General features: G+C 34.4%; 1 protein-coding gene across 3 annotated transcripts in view; it reads left to right on the plus strand.

Annotated features, from left to right (window-relative positions):
* The window catches only part of LOC121738792 (tyrosine-protein kinase Src64B), a 118,250-nt gene that overhangs the window by 57,749 nt on the left and 37,856 nt on the right, over positions 1–22,645 (plus strand). Inside the window, exon 2 of one of the 3 annotated variants that reach the window (XM_042131037.1) lies at positions 16,996–17,029. The exons of the other annotated variants lie outside the window; for them this stretch is intronic. The gene's annotated coding sequence lies outside the window, so the exon portion shown is untranslated. The remainder of the gene's footprint in view (positions 1–16,995; positions 17,030–22,645) is intronic. 3 annotated transcript variants of the gene reach the window in all.

Here is a 22,645-nt window from a genome sequence, read left to right on the forward strand (position 1 = left end):
CTCTCCATCTAATATATTATTCTCTTCTTAAAAGAAGACAGCACCAGGATTTGTAATTATATCGTCTTTCGTAAGGACTTGGTATTATATGTACCGACTACCATATAAAACCATACCATGCCAATATATAACCTATAAGTTAAATTGTATTTTACAAAATCGTTCAGTTCTAACGTACAACTAGACCTTGATTAGATTTTCGTGTCGGGGCATCCCCTAATGCACTTAATTTCCTACAAAATGGCTCTCACTTTTATTTTCCATTTGGAATTTCAGCGTTCGTTTTTCGCGGCGAAAATTGTGATGGAAACTGCGCAGTTACTGTATGGAGTTCCCACCCTTTTTACGAATCGAATATATCTAGAAAACGAGCAATCGTATTTTATTTTCTACAATATTTTCCAAGCGTACTTATGTGGTTTTTTCCTGGAGTTTCTATCTAAGATCTAGGTTCTTTTGTCTAGATTCTTAAGTAGCCAGATTAATAAAAAATAAAAATTAACACTTCTGGAACAAATCTGCGGTATCATAGTATTGAATGCAACTCGAGTACTTACAATAATATTAATAAATTGTTTTATTGATGTGGGAGCGATCTACTAGTCAATGTATCGGACACTGACCCAGTAAGATTTATAGTCTAGCCTGGAGCTGATGTCATGGACGTATTTTTTATTTCCTTCGTTTTCCTTAAGGTAAGTAATAATTATACTTTATTTGTAACTGACTTCCGAAAAATACGGTTCTTCGTTTGGTGGATATTTTTACTGGTTAATGAAAATGAAATGAAAAAATGAAAATATACTTTATTGTGCACAATCAATTACATAAAATACAAAGTTTAAAAAGAAATAATATTAATAAATGCAGAAAGCACACAAAGGCGGCCTTATTACTTAGCAGCAATCTCTTCCAGGCAACCTTTGAGTGAGAGGATTAGAATGCTGGAATCGGGTATAGTGCTAAAAGTATATTAATTAAACTGAGACATAAAAAGCTAAATATTAAAAAAAAATAAGTACATAGATAGATATATAATGTAATATAATTAAACATACATATTATGCTAAAATATATATGTTACGCTCAAAGGCCGAAATCGCTCAATGAGCGAAAAAATGGCTCACAACGCGTTGTGGTCACAGTGAAACAGCCACGACGCGAAATTCGCGTCGTGGCTCTAATGAAAACGGCCACGACGCGTTCTGGCAATCACAAAAAGACCATAACGCGAAATTCGTGTCGTGGCTAATATGCTTTTTGTTTTTCTTCTTGATTTGTTCTCGATTGATTAATCGTCCATAGGTATGGAAGATTATATTTAAATTTCCACGCGTACTACAAAATATTTTTTCTTTTACTAAATCACTGCATAACGTGTTTTTCATTATTATTTGAAAATATCCATAGTTCCATAATATCCGTGCTAATATCTGTCTGTCTAGCGCAACGTGTTATTGTTTGTTGTTGTTGTTTCTTTTAAATATAAGGTAATCTGATCTTAATAAATATATACGTTGCGCTAGACACACATTAATAATATTAGTACGTATAGTATGGAATTATGGATATTTTGTAAATAATAATGATAAACACGTTATGCAGTGATTTAGTAAAAGAAAAAATATATTGTAGTACGCGTGGTAATTCAAATATAGTCTTCCATACCTATGGACGATTAATCAATCAAGAACAAGTCAAGAAAAACGAATAGCATATCAGCCACGACACTTTCGCGTTATGGTCTTTTGGTGATTGCCAGAACGCGTCGTGGCCGTTTTCATTAGAGCCACGACGCGAATTTCGCGTCGTGGCTGTTTCACTGTGACCACAACGCGTTGTGAGCCATTTTTTCGCTTGTTGAGCGATATCGGTATTTGAGCGTAACATATACATACGATATTATAATATAAATATAATCAATATAATTATATACTTACTACATAAATTTAAATTTGACACGTCTTTTAAAGAAGACTTAAAAATGTTTTTAAGTCTTCTTTAAAAGTCTTCTTTAAACAAACACAATCTAGAAAGTCCAAAAGTAGGTTAGGTTAGGTTGGAACTTAGACTACAAGACCCAGATATAGGAGCCCGTCGACTTCCTTTTGTAGTAGTTTGTCAAATAAATTGGGGTAGGTTTGTAAACATTTACCAAGAATAAGATAATATTAAGGGGTTGAAGTATTTTCTTACGCAATGGTTAGTGGGTAACTAAAAAGAGTGAAATTATTATTTTTAACAAAAAATTAAAACCGACTTCCAAGGTAAAAACAATAATAACATCCTTATATTAATATGAACTAAAAAGTATTAAATAATTTATCCTATCTAATAGTGCCTTTTTCCGAATTCGGCTAAACCTCAACTATTTCTGTACTCAATCTTCATAATTTTGAAGTCGGTGCCAGTTCCAAAAGTTTCAAATATTCTGTCAGAGAACTAAAGATTCAGCTATCTGGTATTATTGTTTTTACCTTGGAAGTCGGTTTTAATTTTTTGTTAAAAATAATAATTGAGATAAGCCCCGGACTGCCAATAATTATTTACTGTGACTTAACAGGATTTAGAAATAAACCAAACTCTTTACTCCAGTCACAAATGGCCGCTAAATTTCGATTCATAACCCCAACTGCGTCAGGTAATGCGTCCAAAGTCGATTGCGTATAAATTTGTAAATCATCTGCGTATAAATGGAATGAGGTGGTTATTAATAACGTGACAAAATTTATAAAAAGGGCAAAAAGTAAAGGAGACAATACACCACCTTGGGGGACATTTTAACTTTTTGACGTCGGCTAAAAAGGTAACTGTGAAGTGACTGAATCACAGAAGATGAAAAGTTAAAGACTTCCAGTAAGCGGAGAAGGATGTCATGATCAATAGAGTCGAACGCTTTACTGAAGTCGAGCAAAGTTAAGATGGTCAGCTTCTTTTCGTCCATGCCGGACCGAATGTCATCAGTAACTTTGACTAGGGCCGTCGTTGATGCGTATATCAAATTAAGAAACTGTTTACCGCATTAATATCGACACTGCAGGAGTCGCCCAAATTAGATTTTTTGCCGATGCCAAGAGTTTTAAGGAATTTCCAAGTTTTGCTTGGATCGCCGTTCTCAACTGAGGCATGGATATATCGCCGTTGAGCATCTCGACACATGGTATTGCAACGGTTTCTCTCGATGCTCTTCGGAGTTATTCCTCTTAAACTTTGCCTTAGCAGCATGTTTGGCATTAATTAGGGTTTTTAATTCATTTGACAACCAAGGTGCAGGTAGATGCTTAATTCTTACGGCTTTAATAGGAGCATGTTTATCGTAAAGCGATGTAAGTAAGGAATTAAAAACCTCCACCTTGGCTGATGCCAAGGTGGAGGTTTTTAATTCCTTACTAATACTGGTGGAGGTTTTTAATTTAGTTGATACTGAAGCTGCTGTATATAGGGCCGTCCAATCTATAATAGATGCATCTTCTCTTATGGCATCCACGTCCATGGATGAGAAATTTCGTTGCAGGAATGTTCTACGTTTAGATTTAGGAGTGTGAATATTAAAAGCAACGTATATCAGGACATGATACGAGAACATTGCCGCTGAACACTGACCATGTTTACAAATCGAGTCTGGCGAGGATACAATGATCAGGTCAAGCCATGATGGACGACAACCTGGGGAGCAGTGTGTTGGGTTTAGGGGTTAATGTTATTCGTCCTAATCTATTCTCCACAGGCACACTAAGGTTATTTACAGTTTGTAACTTCTTAAAAAGGTTTTTAAATTTTGGTCCACTACATACATTGTTCTGTCCTTGTGTAATGCGTTAGAAAAGTAGCTTAACGGGCTATAACAGTATATTTTTACATGGGTGTTAATTCATTATTGATACGTAACAGTGAAATATTCAGCAACTTGAGAATAACTAAAATTGATTTTCACGTTCCCAACATGGGAGCTCGGAGTACCACAAGCCAATAACTTATGGTTAACGATCTTATTGATAAAGTAGTGGGTCATCGCTTTGTTCGATGATGAGTCAGCCCCAAACAAGTTGTATTAGCCAGATCATTACACAAATAGCTGGCCCATTTACATATGGAATATGATTTTGGGGGTATCAAACGGAAGTTAAATATCATCTTCTAAATTCCGAACGAAATGAAAATGCCGCATGTCGTGAATTAATTTAATTTAAAAGATACTTTATATTTCTGCCTCTCTAAGGTGAACTACTAGTGGTGGTGCTTTTGTAAACTAGGTATCACAGATACTACTAAATAGTTAAATTTTGTGTAAACAATCATGAGGACACCAAATTGCAGAAAGCTACTAAGAACAATAGACAAATACTAAATAGTAATAGGGAACGTAAACGAGAGCTGAAGTTTACTCTCCTTTTTCCATCAATTTGATAGATAATAATAATTTCATAGTATGACGATGAAAAGATGAATGTTACTTATAAGTTATAACTTACCTAATATTTTGTTTATTTATGCAAATCAAAACCGAAGATGTTTCTGGTATAGAAGTCAAAAGTCACAATCTGATTTAATTACAATAACAACTGCGTTGTTACGTTTCTTAATAGGATCATAATGTATTCGCAACATTAGCTCAGAAGTAACAAGATTACAAATAAAACTGCATATTACGTTTTAATCTTTATATTTTTTATATGTTAATAAAAAGGTCGTTATGGGTATAAAACAATCGGATCACAGGGCGCTGACCTGTCTGCGTTGCTATTGGGTCCGCGATTAATATTTATAGTCGTACTCCACAAGGAAGTTCCACCATCTATGGTTTAAACTTTAAACCATGCAACAAGTGTTACATTCTGAAAAAAAAATTGAATAATCGTGTTAAATCCCTAATACTTATAGCCTTTTCTTGCTCTTTAATTATTCTCGAGACTGTTTCTTTGTTTATTTTTGTCGTTTTTAATAGCATCCATTTCCAGTAAGTAGCAGTCGCTTGAAAATATAGTACTTTCTGAAATATATAATACTTTCTGAACTTACAAAATAAATATTACAATTCTTAACTTAATTCCTATTGGTTTCACTTATGTGATATGTCATTTTTATACTGGGGCTAATTTCTCAATAGGAACCAACCTTTTTAACCGCATAACATTAAATAAACTTCAGTTTGTTCGAGTTTTTCACTTTTTCATGCGAAAAAATGCCTCTTTCGCTTTGAGAGCAACATGGCATGGAATTCTGTATTTAACAGCAATTACTGCAGTCGTGGTGTCAGTCGATTAACTTTCATTTATTTTCACTGAATAGTAAATTTGATATCTCGTGAACGGTGAGTGCTATGACTAGATAACGACTGTGCCATGAGTGGTGTGACTTATTCTAACGAGCCAGTGACATCTTAGGTGAAAGTGGATATCTCCTGTCAGTCAAAGAATAGAATAATTGGAAGTAGACTGGGAATCGGGGTGTCTTCAACTTAACTGTCTGATTTTTTTTGTAGAACTCGGATGCCTTTGTGAAATAGGGGAACCAATCTTGTAAGTTGCAATGAAGTTAAGATACCTACTCTGCTACTCGCAAGTCGCGACTTACCAAGGAGTAAGAAGCCTGTTTGAAGAAGAAGTCGTTTAAATACGTAAGAACATAATATTATCCGTCCTCTGTGGTAGAACTTCTGTAGAAAATCCTAATGAAGCAATTCAAGATGCCACACATTTTAAAGGCAATCACAGTCACGTCAAAATTCGCCGTTTGATGGCCATTCGTGAAGCGTTCCACGTTTATTAATTCTCAAGGATCTAGACGAGCATTGTCGTGCGGACGTGGGATGACGGTTACGTTTGCGAAATTCCACGAACTCTCCTGACCCTGCGCACGTCGACGGCATAAGTAATCTTGACATCAATACAGCGGTTAACCGCCACGCTTCAAATATCGAGGCAGGTGCAATTAAAGGCGCTTCAAATGTAGCCTCAATTGTCAATCAAGTGGGAAAAATGTAAGATGTAAAAATCAGCAAAAGACAGACTAAGCTATGACTTCGGCCCGGTTTGAATCGTTTTTGATAGGAGTTTATCTATCAACTAGAGCTTTTGATTTGCCTCTATCTATTCAACAACGCTGTTAAATAACTTTGGTCAAAAACCTGAGAACTGGGACAGATAAGAAGAAATATGAATAAATATAAATTTTAGAAACTCTTTGAGACTCAAAATTTTAAGTCAAGAACTAGTCAAGAAATAAATATCATTATAAGTATTAAATATTTTATTTATTTTGTGATTTTAAAATCTCAAAGTTATTTCATATCATATTGTTATGTTTTAAAATATTAGTATTCAAATCACTGAGCAATGACCATTTGTTTATAACAGTTACGTAAATAGGCCGTTTACGACGGGTAACGATAAGCAACTCAAACATTATACAACTGTTGGATTGACCCAAGAGAGTTTCAGTAATTAGGGTCACTATTCCTAGTTTGATAACTTTCTGTTTATGTACCACCTCGCATTTATTATTATTAAGTTCCATATTATTTATTTTTGAAGAATAATCATATTTTGGAAGTGCATCACGATAACACGTGTTAAAACAAGATGTCGGCTGCAACTTTTAATTGTGCATTTAATTCATCAAGCTCCATACGGTCACCGGTGACCGAGACACAATAGAAATTCTATTGTGTCTCGTTTTTCCACGATCGACGTATTAAGAAATAATAACTGCTCAATTTCTTTTATAGGAGAGTTCAAGAAACAGACACAATAACATAGACAGACATAGAAAGACACAAGGTATACCTAATTTTATCAAAATCATTTGAGCGCTTTAAAAGTGGATCAGGAGTGGTCAGAAAGACATATTTTATATTAGAAGGGATCTAAAGTATCATGGTTGGTTATCCTCGTTCACAAGTAACAATATTAGGAAATGTAAATTAGTTTAGAGAATTTGTCTCATGACGGCAATTTTGTCGTATTGAACGTAATTCGGAACTGCGTGGATTGTGTCTCAATTTCAACTCTTTTGTAGAATGAAGTAAAGTTGTTATAACTACTTAGTTACGATATTTACTCGATCTTGCTTCTTTAATTTGTTAATTTCTTCAGGGGGGTGAGCCAAAATCTTTTCGTTTTCGCTTCGTTATAGAATCGCCGATGAAAATGTATGGAATTGACATAAGCGTTCGTTAATATGACGTTGACGTTCGACTTGTCTTATGTTAATTCCATACATTTTGACCGGCGATTCTATAACGAAGCGAAAACGAAAAAGTTTCGGCTAAATGGCCTGGTTAGTTACTTTTTTTGGGAACTTACCAAGTCTTGTATAATCACACACAGGTCACAGTTATTACGGCTAAAATCAGAAATATTGCTACCTTATTGCATTATTACCTAAGGGACAGCTGTATCACACGAGTTCTAAAACCACAATTATTAGCAACTGCTTCTATACTCTAATATTTATTATGATAACTTATTTTTATTTGGTTAACATAAAAGTTCTTGACTTATTTGGTTAACTTGACTGGGCAGTCATGGCCTACGTAATGCCTACATAATATTATATACAACGATTAGAAGTAGTAATCTTCATATTATCACAATTCAAAAAGTAATATTATCCCGAAGTACAACCGCTAAGGTACATAATATATAAGTTCAGACTCAAAGCAGATATTATGATTGTTTAGGTTTTTCGGAAAAAAACTGACAAGCGTAAATAAATACTAGGATTATGAGTCGATGGAAGTCTGATAAGTACACAGATTAGGGTTATTATAAGACATAACCGTAATGCAGGATGCAAAGTAATTACTAAATGTGATCCACGAAGGCTGCCGGCAGTGGAACGTCTTAATTCGTGTTATTGTTTACGGTGATAAAGAAAATGAATATTCTGATGCAGTTGACACGATGTGGAAAAATACGACCTTCTTTGGGAAGAGTAATTCTGTTTCTTGGGCTGTTCCTAGTGATGTTAGTGTTGAATAAGCTCGATGGTTTTTAACCGACTTCAAAAAAGGAGGTTATCAATTCGACCCGTATGTACAGGTATTATTACAGAACCGCCATAATTCGTATATGTTGGTCTATATCAGCGCCCTAAGCCGTGATGGACTAAAATTACATAAAGTTGAATATGTAATTGCCTTTGTACAAATAGTTTGGAAGAAAGACAAGGATAAGGGCAGAAAGCCCTTGACGACTTAAAAAATGGTATAACAGCGGGGCTAAAATGGTCGCTTTGAAGAATCATGATATGAATCATAATATGATTCATTTTTCTAAAATCGCAAAATGCAACTCTGCTTGCAATTCATTTCTGTATTTTTGTAACGATTTGACATTTGTCAGTTTGACAGTTTTGACAGTTCATTTGCTGAATTGATTGAGAGGAATTGCTAAATGTGACCATTTTAGCCCCGCAGCACTATGGAATAAAATTATAAATGTAATTTTTGGGATTTTTATCTGGAAATTAAAACTTCAGATACGTGTGACACTAAAAATTCTCCAAGAAATGTTTTACACTGCTATCTTAGTAAGATACGACGACGGCCTCGTTTTCTTTGACATACGACTGTTGAAACTGAGCTTAAATATTATTAACTCACTGGCTCTGGCTTTGCTAATGAAAGGTATTTGTCTTACTGCAAGAAATGACTTCATTTAATTTCTAATGCGAATGGAGCAACTAACATTTTAATTAAGTATTCAACGAAAGCAGGTTAATGTTGATAAAATAAAATGTTGATAATATAAAATAAAATAAAAATATCGTTAAAAAATTGCACTCTGAGTGATTTATTCACGACACAAACTAAAATATGCATACGAAAGTTCTCCATAAATGTCTGTGAGGGTCACTAGTTATTACAATCTCTCCCAAAATTTTCGAAACATAGCTGCTATCAAGACTTCACACTGATTTAACAAATACGTACTGTGAACAGTCTTATTCCGAATATTTCAAAATAGTGTTCCCATATTTTTTAACAAGTAACTTTTGGGCTGCCTTTAAAACCAGACATTGACAAAATTCTTTAGACAATACCAGTATGATAATGCAGATTTGGAGTTTTTTTGGAAGTCTGTTTTTTGTGTGAATGTAAACATTTCGTAGCTGTTGTCGTGTCAGAATTGATTGAATTCCCGTGTACGCTCCGTCTGTCTGCGAATTTGGAGTGGTTGAAGTATGAGCTCTAGTGCTTGTAGCTGAACTAGTTTGAGTGGGCTTGTGCCGTGTTATGTGGATTGGAAGCTATAAAACTGCGAAGTTTGAAAGTGGTTCGATTCAAGCGTTACTTTATCGGATTTATTAAAATTCTTCTTACTTATAACCTTTGATTATAATGCGACACAATAATATTATGTACGAGTATGGCTAACTAAGATGATAATGAAGATAGCTCCTCCAGCTTTTGGCTAAGAACAAGGTATAGTAAATATTATTCTTTTCAGCTTAATATATGAAAGGAAATGTTGAAGCTGAACTGACTAAAACTGTGAATTTTCCACACTGTATACTGTATAGTTATTTAAAGTGGTTTTTAGGAATGAAACGTGAAAGCAATGCCAGACATTCATAATTATGACGCTGAGAAGTTATTTGGGGCTCTCATAAAGCGATCTTATCATATTATGTCTCGTTTCACAGTTTTATATCTGAATACACATAGAAGTAACCACGCTCTGATAGTTACAAAAGTTGAGGATAACAGTATGCATTTACATATGTAACGGATTTTGAAGATCATATAGCCCGTTATATAACAGTTATCAAATTTTTAAGCCATTATTGGCTAGTTAACAGTTAGTTAATTTGTAATTAATATTCAATCGTATCTATTGACATGCTAACTGTTAAATGTATCTTTGTTAGAAATTATCCTTTTTTTAATTCTCTATTTAGGGTTTCCGATACAAAAATAAAAATAAAGACTATGACAGATAAAACTGAAGTCATCAGACTAAAGAGAATGGACAAAAATCTAATGGGGATTATTTGCAACGAAAATCTAATGTAGCTAAAGACGAGTTGTTATCATTAAAACAAATGGTTAGAAGGCGTACGCTGGTGTAGTGATTGAGCAGAGTTAAGACTAATTAAACTTGTGATTAAATCGTTTATGCTTTATACGATCAGCGTCGAAGTATCGCTTGTTCTCTCTGTAAGTTCTTAGTTGATTAAGTTTGTTTTGGGATGTATTGCTCCTTCCTGTTTTTATTGTTTCTTTAACAGTCAGTTATTTAAAGATAATTACTGCGAAAGTATATTGAAAGTGTACAATTTGTACATTCTTGTAGGAAGAGTAAAACACAGAATATTGTTATATCACTCAACACTACCACTCGGGCTCGTAGCTGATAGAAGAAGTGACCGTCAGACCGAAGTCGAGCGACTACCACTACTCTCCCTACTACCTACCCAAGTAGGCGGGGCATATCTTTATTCATCAAAACACTACCGAAAGTGTGTAAAAAAACAACTTTTCAAAGAATATCATAATTTTATTTCAATACCTGTTCATTTAATATAATATAATAATACCTGGATGACCGAGCTTTGCTCGGTATAGCATACACTCATTGACTTCGTGTTACTTAACAACGTCATCTGCTGGAGTAGCTTTAGCTGTTGTTGTGTCGTTAAAGCGATTAGTTGCTTACAAAATAGTATTATTATTCGCCAATAGATGTCAGGAAGAGTTATATTTTTCATTTTATCGATTATCGATAAAACACGAATAACATTTTCTAAAAATGATTCCTAGCTAGATCGATTTATCGCCCCCGAATTCGTGGAGATTCGAGAATGGTTTAGATTTACAGTTTGGTCTACTGGAAAATGTTTTTTCAATTAATTTCTTATTTATAAGGAGTTGTTGATTTTGGAATGTTTTACATTAGATCCGGCGGACGGCGCTATCATCGCATTCAATATTATTCTATTTCAATTTTAGTTTGTCCTGACAGATGGTGCTACGATTAATTTGAAAAAAATTTTGTTATTCAATTCATGTGCTGATTAAAATATTAAATAAATAACACATAGGCTACAATTTTAACCGACTTTCAAAATGGGGGAGGTGTTATGTTCGTTTTCTTATGTTGAACGATTACTTCGCCGTTTGTTAACCGATTTTCAAAATTTTTCTTTTGGTATATAGGGTATCATCCCAATTTGGTATTATATTCAGAAAAGTGGTGATCTGATGAAGGATCCATAAGTAATCGAGGGAACTTCTCAAAACTTATAGGGAAACATATGGTGACTTCGGTTTCGTGAGAAGTATTCTAAGCATATGCTACCAACAAGTAAGATTTTGCACCGAGATATACCTGGTATACCGTGGTTCGGAATGTGCTGAGAGAATTCCTGATTCTTTATAGATACAAGTTTGGGAGTTTCGACGTTGTTTTAAGAACAGAAAGCATATGCTACTATGCAAATTACATTCTTCATCATCATCATCATCATCATCATCACTACCATATTATACCATTTCATAGTCTTTTAGATCGAGACTCGAGTTTGTCAAGCGATAATTAAAAAAAATCTATATCTACCTAATATTATAAACCTGAAGAGTATGTTTGCTTGAACGCGTCAATCTCAGAAACTACAGGTCCGATTTAAAAACTTATCTCAGTGTTAGATAGATCATTTATCGAGTAAGACTCATCATTTATCGAGAAGGTTATATTATATTATTACTCTAAGACTAATACGACAGAAGAAACTCAGGAAAATGTGGGAAAAACGGGGGAAATATTTTTTATGGGAAAATGTACCTACGGATTCGGGCGAAGCCGCGCGGGACATCTAGTATATATATATATATATATATATATATATATATATATATATATATATATATACAGTGTGTAACAAAAATAAGTGATAATACTTTAGGGTGTGTACGTGTTTCTTGTAGAGAGTTTACTGTAAAAGTAGCAGCGCTGAAAGACGAAAAAATTTTTTCACTTTTGTATGGGCAAGGGCCCGAGCGTCACGAGTTTTCCCATACAAAAGTGAAAAAAAAGTTTGGTCTTTCAGCGCTGCTACTTTCATAGTGAATTCTCTACAAGGAACACGTACACACCCTAAAGTATTATCACTTATTTTTGTTACACCCTGTATATATATATATATATATATATATATATATATATATATATATATATATATATATATATATATATATATATATATATATATATATATTCCTAAATAAATAAAATTATATAAAAATATGTTCCATCCATACTTCCATGTCTGTCTGTCGCACAAACCACTGAACCGATTTTTCTGAAATTTGGCATGGAGATACTTTGAGTCCCGAGAAAGGACAATAGGACACTTTTAATTCCAATAAAATGTGCGGTTTCCATGCGATAATCAAAATAGTTCAATAGAACTACTTATGTTAATACATGTAGATTGTAGGTGTTTGTTTATTATGGTTGCTGTAAACAATGTTTTGATTCGTAATCATTGATCCTCTCGATCGAGCTTTATTGTGTGGAAGCATCATGCGGATGATACTTCCACACAATAAAGCTTGAGTATGTCTCTTTGTCATTTTACAAAAGCTAGGATGTCCTGTATCCATGCGGCCAGGTCTCATCATCTATGTTATCATAATCACCAATCACGTTTACTTTAATGTGATTTAAGTCATCATCTATCGTGACGCCTCCGTGGTCTAGTGGTATTATAGACCGCGGCTCTTGACTCGGAGGTCGTGGGTTCGATTCCCGCGTTGGAAACAATATGTTATTTCCAAGTTTGGTTAGGACAGTGCAGGCTGATCACCTGATTGTCTGACAAGTTAGATGATCCATTCGTCGGATGGGCATGTAAAAAGTCGGTCCTGCGCCTGATCTCTCGCCGGTCGTGTCGGTCTTCCGTCCCACTGGGTTATGAGAGTAAAGGAATAGAGAGTGCTCTTGTGTACTGCGCACACACTTGGGCACTATAAAATTACTCCTGCGTAGCTGGCCTGGTTTCAATGAAACCGGCCACCGTCACCGTAACCGGTGTGGGAGCTATTATTATTATCTATCGTCTTTAGGTCTATAAACATTATAATGGTTCTCAAAGTTTACTGGGGGTGGAAGCCTTTTAAGAAGTGACATTTTTGACGGACCCCCGAAAGATAATTTTGTATTTTGGATGAATTGTCTCCATGCTGGTGTCTGATGACATCTCTTAAAGCAATTTATGTATCTCTCGCGGAGCTCCTAGTTCGTACAAGGTCTTTGTTGACCCGCAGAACTGTGCGAAGCACACTTTGAGAATGGCTGGTCTATAGTACCTACGGTTATTATAATTATGTTCTTCCTCCATATTTCTTGGGCTAACATTCCCAGCATTTATTTCACAATTAAAACGTCAACGTCTACGACAGCAATTTGTTAACATAACCTTTACCATAACATTTTATTTCGCATTCTCTTGATCCCTTGTTAGGAGCTTAGGACGTCATTTACGGGCGTGGCAGGATATTGACTAGATTATACAAACTACTTTTAAATTATGTTTTGTATGTGGAGTGTTGTCGTTATTATCATTATTAGTATCATTTGACCCCATTTCATATATTTTATAATCTTTATTGTACAACTTAAATAGTCAAAAAACTTTTTTTGTTATTTTTAACGTGTTTATTTTTTCTTCGGCTTATTTTTAATGAAATATAATGTATAGTGTAAAAGTATTTCAAAGCAACATTGTACACATCTTTCCCTTTCCTCGCTTTATATGCTCATTAAGAGTTTTAATTTTACATTCTCAATGGGAGTAACGGGAAGCGCTGACCTTATTTTCTCAATAAAGAACATTCGTAATAAAAATACATAGCGTGTTTTATTACATAGTGCACAATAAGTGAAAAAACGATCGTAAACGCTTAATTTTATAAAAATATTTTGTGAGAAGAACGTGACTTTATCCGAATTTTTTTAAATGCGTCTCGATTCAGAAATATGATTCGGGGATTTAAATGGACAATTGACAAGTGCAGTTAATTTTAAAAGTTACAGTCTGCACGTGCTCAGTTGTATGATCAATGCAATGAATAAAGACTAATAATGGCCGTTTTCTGATTGTTCTAACAGGTTGATTAGTTCATATTTTGACTTGAGACTATCATCGAAAGCGCGAAAGAAAAACCTTGGATTGGGCATAAGGTGTAGCTCGTACCCATAACATTTACCATTACCAACAAGTTATGAATTCTGTACGAACACATACACATTTCTAATAATAGATCTAGATAGGATTTTTTCAGTCCTTTTGACGTTCTCGCTTCTCATAATGATCATCATTAATTGTAGCAATGTGCTCTAAAAGCCACTCATTGCCCCAAATATTTCACGAACGAGGACACACAACCTGAAAATATGCATGACCTCAATGAAAAACACTGTATCTTCAGCATTATGTACCTCGATTCTGCTATTGTAATCGATCTTTAAGATAAATAGCTTCGATCTAATCCGAATTATGTCAAAATAATTTTTTTCTCATCTTTAAAGTTTTTACCAAATAAAACGCGTTTGAAGTTGGTTTAAATTTTTTGAAAATACCATTTTCTAGTGTTATACCAACATTGCATACCTTTGGATTAAGAATATATAGGAATTGTAGTTCTGTCCATAAAACAATTATTTTGTTTTTTAACCGACTTCCAAAAAGCGAGGAGGTTATAATATGTTCGGCTGTGGTTTTGTTTTGGTGCTTTCGGATAATACGTAACGCTTATGGGGTATGCCTAACAATTATGACAGTAGATATTACATACAGTTCACGTGAAACATTTAAATTTTAGCGCAAATATTCTGTCACACTAATTCTTATAATATGCCATAAACATAAGTTTGTGTCAGTAATAAAGGTCCAAATGGATTGCAAGTGTCCCTAGTGAAATTGACATGACGTAATTAGTGTTGACACTTGACACGCCTTCTGCCACATTGTATGGTGTATAAATTGAGTAACTGGTGTTGAACAGTAACCATATTCTACCATGCTAATACAATATTAATGCAGTTTCATTTTCATACAGCATTCGATCCAGTTCATTTCAGATCAAACTACAAAATTCTCATGTATTAAAACATATTTTGAAATAATTCTTGTATTTCAATAAATCTAATAATTGTTTTTCAAACGGAAAAAACTCGTACAAAAAATAATAAAGTTGTATTACTGTTGGATTAAAATAGCGCAATCAGTGTACAGTTAAACGAGTAGAAATAGAACGGTAGCGTTATCCTTACTAAGAAATAAATCAGTTTCGTGATCCTTAACATCAAAGAAACTGTAAAACATGGCTCAAGTATCTCAAACCGATCATTAATTAACAGGAGTTGTTATGATTGAAATATTTCAACGCATCGAATATACTTCGTCTATAAATACAACTCGAGGGGGATTATTGTTCCCACATCATTTCGGGCTATTTTCATGCTTGGGTGTTCGATGTTCGTGTTTTGGATCCAGTACATCGAATTTAAAAAGAACTCAAGTGCAGTTTCGTTCATTTTAAACTCAATTCGTTTTATCTCAAACTGAAATAATGTCATGCCATCGTTGTGATTGGTCCAAATTCCAATAGTGTTTTGAGGTTTATCGGACTGTTTTGTTGTTTCATAAAAAACTGATTAGATGGAAGAAGGAATAAAACTGCATTGATATTGGATTTGAATAGCTAGTAGAATAATAGCTGCTAGTGCTTAGTGCTATTTAAGTGTATTCGAATAAATGTAAAAGCTGCATATCGTTATTGGATTGGTTTCACTATGTCTGAGAATCTCTCGAGTTGTAACCTGGCCTTGTACCACGAAACTGTTTTGAGACTCAAATAATCGGACGAGAATGCCGCCTCCCACTCTAACAAACGTGAAAATGCTGTTGTTAGAGCAGGAGGCGACATTCTCGTCCGATTGTTTGAGTCTCAAAACAGTTTCGTAGTAGACCTACTGTAGCGCTGCCTTTCTATGCTTGCCAAGGCTCGACCAGCGTCCACACGTACAAGCGTGTAAATAGAGTATCTGGCTTGGCTTGTGTGAGCTTATGGACGCTTGTATCCGATCCGGTGTAGTGTCGGTTCTTGGACGTAGATCGAAGGGCGCTTGCTTGACGCATTCACAAGCGTGTAAACGACTTCCAAATGCCAAGCGAGTTCGTGGAAGCTTGTGCCTTGTGGATGCTTGCCAAGCCTTGGCAACCGTGGAAACTCAGCATGACATATTTTGACTTGACTGCCTTCATTAGTTACAGGCTTATATTCAAAGGAGCATTTACGGCAATGACATAAGGATGACTCTCATAGAAACTCCAGGATGAATTAACTGTGAATTGACTATATCTTGATAACAGAAGTTTTGAATGGCAGATCGTGCGCTGACCTCGACTTGGTCGTAAAGGACTGTTTATCCTCGTTGGGATTGATTTAGCTCATGCTCGATCTTTGGATTACTTATGCTTAAATTGTTTACTTGAAAGATTTAGTACGTCGTTGTGAAGACAATGATTGTCTGGATTGGGTGGTGAATTGGTATCATTACTTTTATTTCTTTATGGGCATTCATTGTCTCTTGGGTAACTGACTTTCGAATGAAGCTAACATGAAGTTATAATATTGTTATATAGTTATTGATCAAGGATTTCGGTCTATAACAATATTGTTTCATTTTGTAACGTTTAAAAGCTTGTGTTAAATATTTGGACACTTAAAATGTTTACTTAACCAACTGTAACTAGAATATTCAAATTAGTTTTGTTTGCAAATAGATGTCATGATGTTAAAACTCGTTTAGTATTTCGCAATCGACAAAAAATAATAATTCCCTTTGGACCGACATCACGCACAGCTGCACGGCAAATGAAGTCACAACAAGTATATTTCACGCTATTTTACGTAAAAGTTAACGCAATATTTATTGATGATCACTCAAAATATGCATTTTACTAATCTTTGATTTTCTTTTACAGGTACTTGAAGCCATGTAATTCAGACTAGATACTGGTAAGATATAGAAGTTAAAGCTTCTTTAGTAAAATATCTAGAAAAACAGCTTATAAATTTTTCAAATTATTTTTATGAACTCTTTATTTTGTTACTTTTTAAAAAATTACGAAAATATTAATATATGTCATTGAAAAATAGAGAACCCATCGATCGTGGAATAACGAGACACAATAGCTTTTCCATTGTTATCGCGGCCGGATGCGGCCGCTTAGGTCTTCATGAATTAAATAAGCAATTATGAACTTCTTCGAAGGTTATTATTATAAAACACAGTTTATATAAACGCAGAATCAAATTCAATGGAATAAATAGTAGCGGATTGAACAAAAGGTTAAATGGTCAGTCTTTGTTCGAGAGGGGTCAAACATAATGCCTTGTCAAAGCCCTCCAGTCCTTCATTAAAGTCGATATAATTGCAGCTATTATGCAACTCAGTCAGCGCAGTAAGTGGTCTAGTTTGCGAATCTTAACGGGGATAGATTCTCACGTAGTCGATCCAGACCTTTGTTACCTCTTTTAAGACTGTTATGTCGAAGACATAAGGATCAAACTTAAGGAAACTTTCGGGTAAACTCTGAACTTTCTATAGTTATTTCATAAACGTTCCTTGTTCTCTCAAATTGTAGGTCTTCTAGTTGCAAACTGTTTCTTGTTTGTTACTCGCAAGGTATTCGTACGCACACATGTACGGGTTACAAATATATCATAGCCTCTTCAGAATTTAAGATAACCAATTTTTTTGGAACCTTCAATTTCATCTCAAGATTACAAGGTTTCTGGTTACGTGGAAACAAATGTGTTAAATTGGATGTTTCGCTCAGCACTCCGTTAATTTTAACATAGTTAAAATATTTTGTAGAGTCATTTCATGATAAAACCTTTTAAGCTAAGCAACATTGTCTACCGTAATTACCCCTAGCACTAAAAGTGTCTCCTACTAATGTACACAATCTTAGAGCATATTTTCGACTCATTGAGATATTTGCTTGAACATTAGGAACGTAGAAGGTGATGCTTATGAAAAAAGTTATAATTCAGATAGAATATACCCGATGCTCATGCTTATCCCGGCGTTAAAGATAAATTCGGAACTAAAACTTTTATTTATTCAGGCGTGCCAATCGATCGTGATACTATTAGACTGCTAAGTCCCGATGGGACCGAAAATGGAGAGGCCTAACGCATCAGATACCCCAGATCACGTATTCCTTGGAATCTTTTCACGTAATTTGTGTGATATTGAGTTACTGGATTTAATGCGGCCATCGCTTCGCGTTGAATAACAATCTCACTAGCAATTAAGATACCCTCTGCATTAGTTAGTTTGGTAATAAAAGAAACCTTTTCTGGACAGGGAGATATACGTCTGAATTTCAGGAACGAGAATTTTGGCTAACCTTTGGCTAATTTTTATTTCTCTATTCTCTAGCCTTTCTTTTTGCTCCTAACAAGCCAATTCCTTTTTCTCTACTTTTATGTGATTTAATTAAAACGGGACATCTACACTTTATTACAGGCACTGTGACATAACTTAATCCTTTCTAAAAAACGGCTGTCATTAAATGTAAGGGTATGTGCTTCATTTTATGCATCCGGATTCCGGTAAGTATAGTTAAATTGCATTCTTACGTGTGAAACAATTATACTTATTTCTCTGTATCATATACTTACCATTTTACTTGAAAACTTAATTTTCCGATTAGATTACTGTCTAAATTATTTTTTTTCCTTATTTCACACTTACAAATCACAATACGTCAGTACTAATTATATTATATTAGTATAGTAGTACGCTGAACTTTCCTCATTCCTTTTATAATAATTTATAAACAATAAAAGGTATGTACATAATGTATTATTTCAAGGATTGTTTTGTATTTGTTTATTCATCAACAATAGCTGCATCTGCATTCAACTGCAAAAACAAATAATATCTACTCCTACCCTTTTCTCTTGTTTATTTTGTATGGCGTTCCGAAGAGCTCACAACATTATTCAATTAACCTACTAAATTAAATTAAGTAATGATTTCAGCATAATCAATAATAAAATTGTATTTGTATTATTATTTTTCTTTTTAGTACCAATTTTGGTCAATTCAGACCGCAACGCGACGCATAGCTGCCGTGAGCTGCATTTCTAAAGGAGGAGGAGCATTTCGTACCCACCAATGTAGCACGTTGAGACATATACCAAATGAAAGGGCTTAAAAAGTTGAACATTTTATTGTATGACGATAAAACTCTAAACCATGGGAGAAAAAAGTTAAAGAAGGTAAAAAAAAAAATCACAAAAAACACCCTGTATTATTGCATCAATTTATAGTGTTGCTGGTAAGGAATAATTTCTGGAAAGTAATCGTTTATGACAAACTTAAGGAAAGTGTTATATTTTAGTATATTGTTTCATATTTTGAAGAAACGTATGGGAAAACAATAAAACCTTAAAAATCTAACCTTTCCTGGATTTTACCGTACATTGTTACTTTGGAAAAATTGTTTATAATAAGCAATACTAGCGAATAGTGCAATAATACAGGATGTTTTATTTTTTCCTAAGAATTAAAAAAAAAACATTCTTTATTATTGCACCATGCGATAGTATTGCTAATTATAAACAATTTATACAAAATGATAAGTAACGAAAAAATCTGGCAAAGGTTCGACATTCAGCATTTTATTGTTTTCTCATACATTTCTTTGAAATATGAAGCAATATATTGAAATACAACACTTTCCTTAAGTTTCCCATATATGATTACTTTTGAGAAATTATTCCTTACTAGCAACACTACACATTAATTCTAGATTCATTAGAGGTTATTTTTTTCATTTTCGGAAAAAATAAAACATCCTGTATTATTGCGCCATTCGCTAGTATTGCTAATCATAAAACATTGTGATTATATACGATAAAATCCAAGAAAGGTTAGATTTTTAAGGTTTTATTGTTTTCTCATACATTTCTTTAAAATATGAAAGATTATATTGAAATACAACACTTTCCTTAAGTTTGTCATATACGATTACTTTCCAGAAATGATTCCTTACCAGCAACACTATAAATTGATGCAATAATACAGGTTGTTTTTTTGTAATTTTTTCTTACCTTCTACCCTCGTCAACTTTTTTCTCCCATGGTTTAGAGATTTTATGTCATACAAGAAAATGTACAGCTTTTCAAGCCCTTTCATTTGATATATGTCTCAACGTGCTACAGCTTGGGTACGGGTCCCATACAAAAATGCCCCTTCTTCTTTGTATGTATTTGACAGACTTCAATTTCGTAAGACGACATGCAAGATGCATTGAAATCTTTCAATTCTATATAAAATTTTGAAATGCAGCTCACGGCAGCTACGCGTCACGTTGCGGTCTGAATTGACCCTAAGTACTCTCAATAATTCCGAAGGGATAATAATTTTTATCAATATCACAACATAGTTGATTAAATGACGTCCAAAAAAGCTTTAAATGGTTGCATAAAATCAGACAAAAATGTCATCATATTGCTCTCAAAAAGACATTTACACAGCCCATTAGCTGGCTTATTAAAACCCATGTTAACCAACCCACTTTGGTCCACTTTACAAAAACGCTGGAAAATCCGCGTTATGGTTTATTCGCTGCAACAATGCATATTTTTTTACACTTTTTATATGCACATTACTCATGCATTCCCATTTTGCCCCTGCGTCAAGCTAAATATATTCAAGTTCATGGACCCGGTTGCGTCTAGCTTATTTATGTGTTTGATTGCGTCTTATAATTCCTCGTAAATGGATTCAACAGCTTCTTGATTATTGTTTTTGCCATCCAGTGAATATCCATTATAAGTAACTGATGTATGATTATGATGTGTAACAAAACTAAGTGATAATACTTTGGTGTGTGTGCGTGTTCCTTGTAGAGAGTTCCCTGTGAAAGTAGCAGCGCTGAAAGACCTTTTTTGGGCGCTTGCCCATACAAAAGTGACAAAAATTTGGTCTTTCAGCACTGCTACTTTCACAGTGAACTCTGTAATAAGTATTGTCACTTAGTTTTGTTACACCCTGTATAAAAGACAATAATTATTGTACATAGTTAAAAAGTTTATGTAACTAAATACATAGTAGAGATGCATTTTATGTAAAAATATCAAATTAGTAACTATTCGAAATTCAAATGTTTTTTTTTATGTCCAATCTAATTGGCTCGTGTCCTAAACCGTTAAGCCATGCGAAGCCTATCTGTGAAATTCGAATCTGAATGCGCAGTCAGTTTTTAATTGGATTTTTTCCGAAATACCAATGACATTTCTAAACTACTGCCGCCCTTCGTCACACCCGTGTGGACCCGGCTAGTTTAATCAAACGCATCTGGTCAAACAATTTGAAGCTTCGGAATTTTAGAAGATTTTCGGAACGATTTGAAAACTGAACGTTGCTAGGATTTATGGTTACGTATTCTTTTACAGTTTAGAAGCAATTGACTTTAATTTTGTAACTTTCATGCATATATTTTTCAGGGTGAAAGTTGCAAAGAGTAGAAACTGTAAGCTCTTACTTAGCTTGTTTTTCGTTTATATGCGCTCTCAAAGGATCAATATTCACACTAAAACATTACTTTCTAAGGAGTTTCCTATGCAAAATATTCTTAAAAAACATCGTGCATTATAAAAGATCAACGCTTACGGGCTGGAAAAATGAAGGTAGATTGAAAATTGCTGCGTAGTTATGCAAAAACAAACGCGATACTCAAAGCCTTTGACGATGTGCAGCAAAATTGTGTCGGTGTAAAATGGGCTCCCTGTATAGCGCCGTCAGACAGACTCTTTATCGAGTCAACGAAATAAACTCATTTTCAGATTTTTCTTTTGGCTATCTTGTCTCTTTTTTGGACATTGTGCTGAATCGTGTATTGTTCTGTATGTCATTTTGTTGACATTGACATTGTCTGATATAATTATGTGTAGCCTTTTCATGTGGTTTCTTCGTTATTTAGATTTAGATGATTGATTCATTAAAGGAATATCTTAATAGGTAGCTCTCAACTATTTTTATTATCTAATATAATCGTTACAAAATACTTCGGGAGATGCGGAATTAAATTCAAATCCTACTGCTAATGCTTTTAGTTACGGTTGCCATCCGTCCGGATTTCCCCGGATTTGTCCAAGTTCCGGGGTGCGTCCGGCCGGGTTTTTAAAAAGTGTCCGGTTGAAATCCGGACACTTTTGCTGAGAGAAATCCAACTTTTTAACAAGGCAGTAATTTACGAAAGATACAAACTTGCTAAGCATACACACGGTTTCTAGCACGGACTTGAGTTAGTCAGATTTTTACAAATTCTTGTTGGAAAAGCAAAAATTGTCAAGATGTTATCGTAAATACTGTTTTTTAGAGGTGTCCGGGGAAATAACCACATTTTGGCCAAATGTCCGGGAATTTTGTCGTGCCTGACCGGCGAAGGGAATTTGGGTGATGGCAACCCTACTTTTAGTGCATGTCTACCGGCGGTACTGCTTGTTGTAGACTGCGGTAGACTACCGCAGTCTTCAACAGGCTGAATAGGCTTGTGGTTGCCTGCCGCATATTATGTAGGTAGAAGATGTATCTAGCGTAGATATACGGTT

This window comes from Aricia agestis, chromosome Z, assembly GCF_905147365.1.
Source record: "Aricia agestis chromosome Z, ilAriAges1.1, whole genome shotgun sequence".
Lineage (NCBI taxonomy): Eukaryota > Metazoa > Arthropoda > Insecta > Lepidoptera > Lycaenidae > Aricia > Aricia agestis.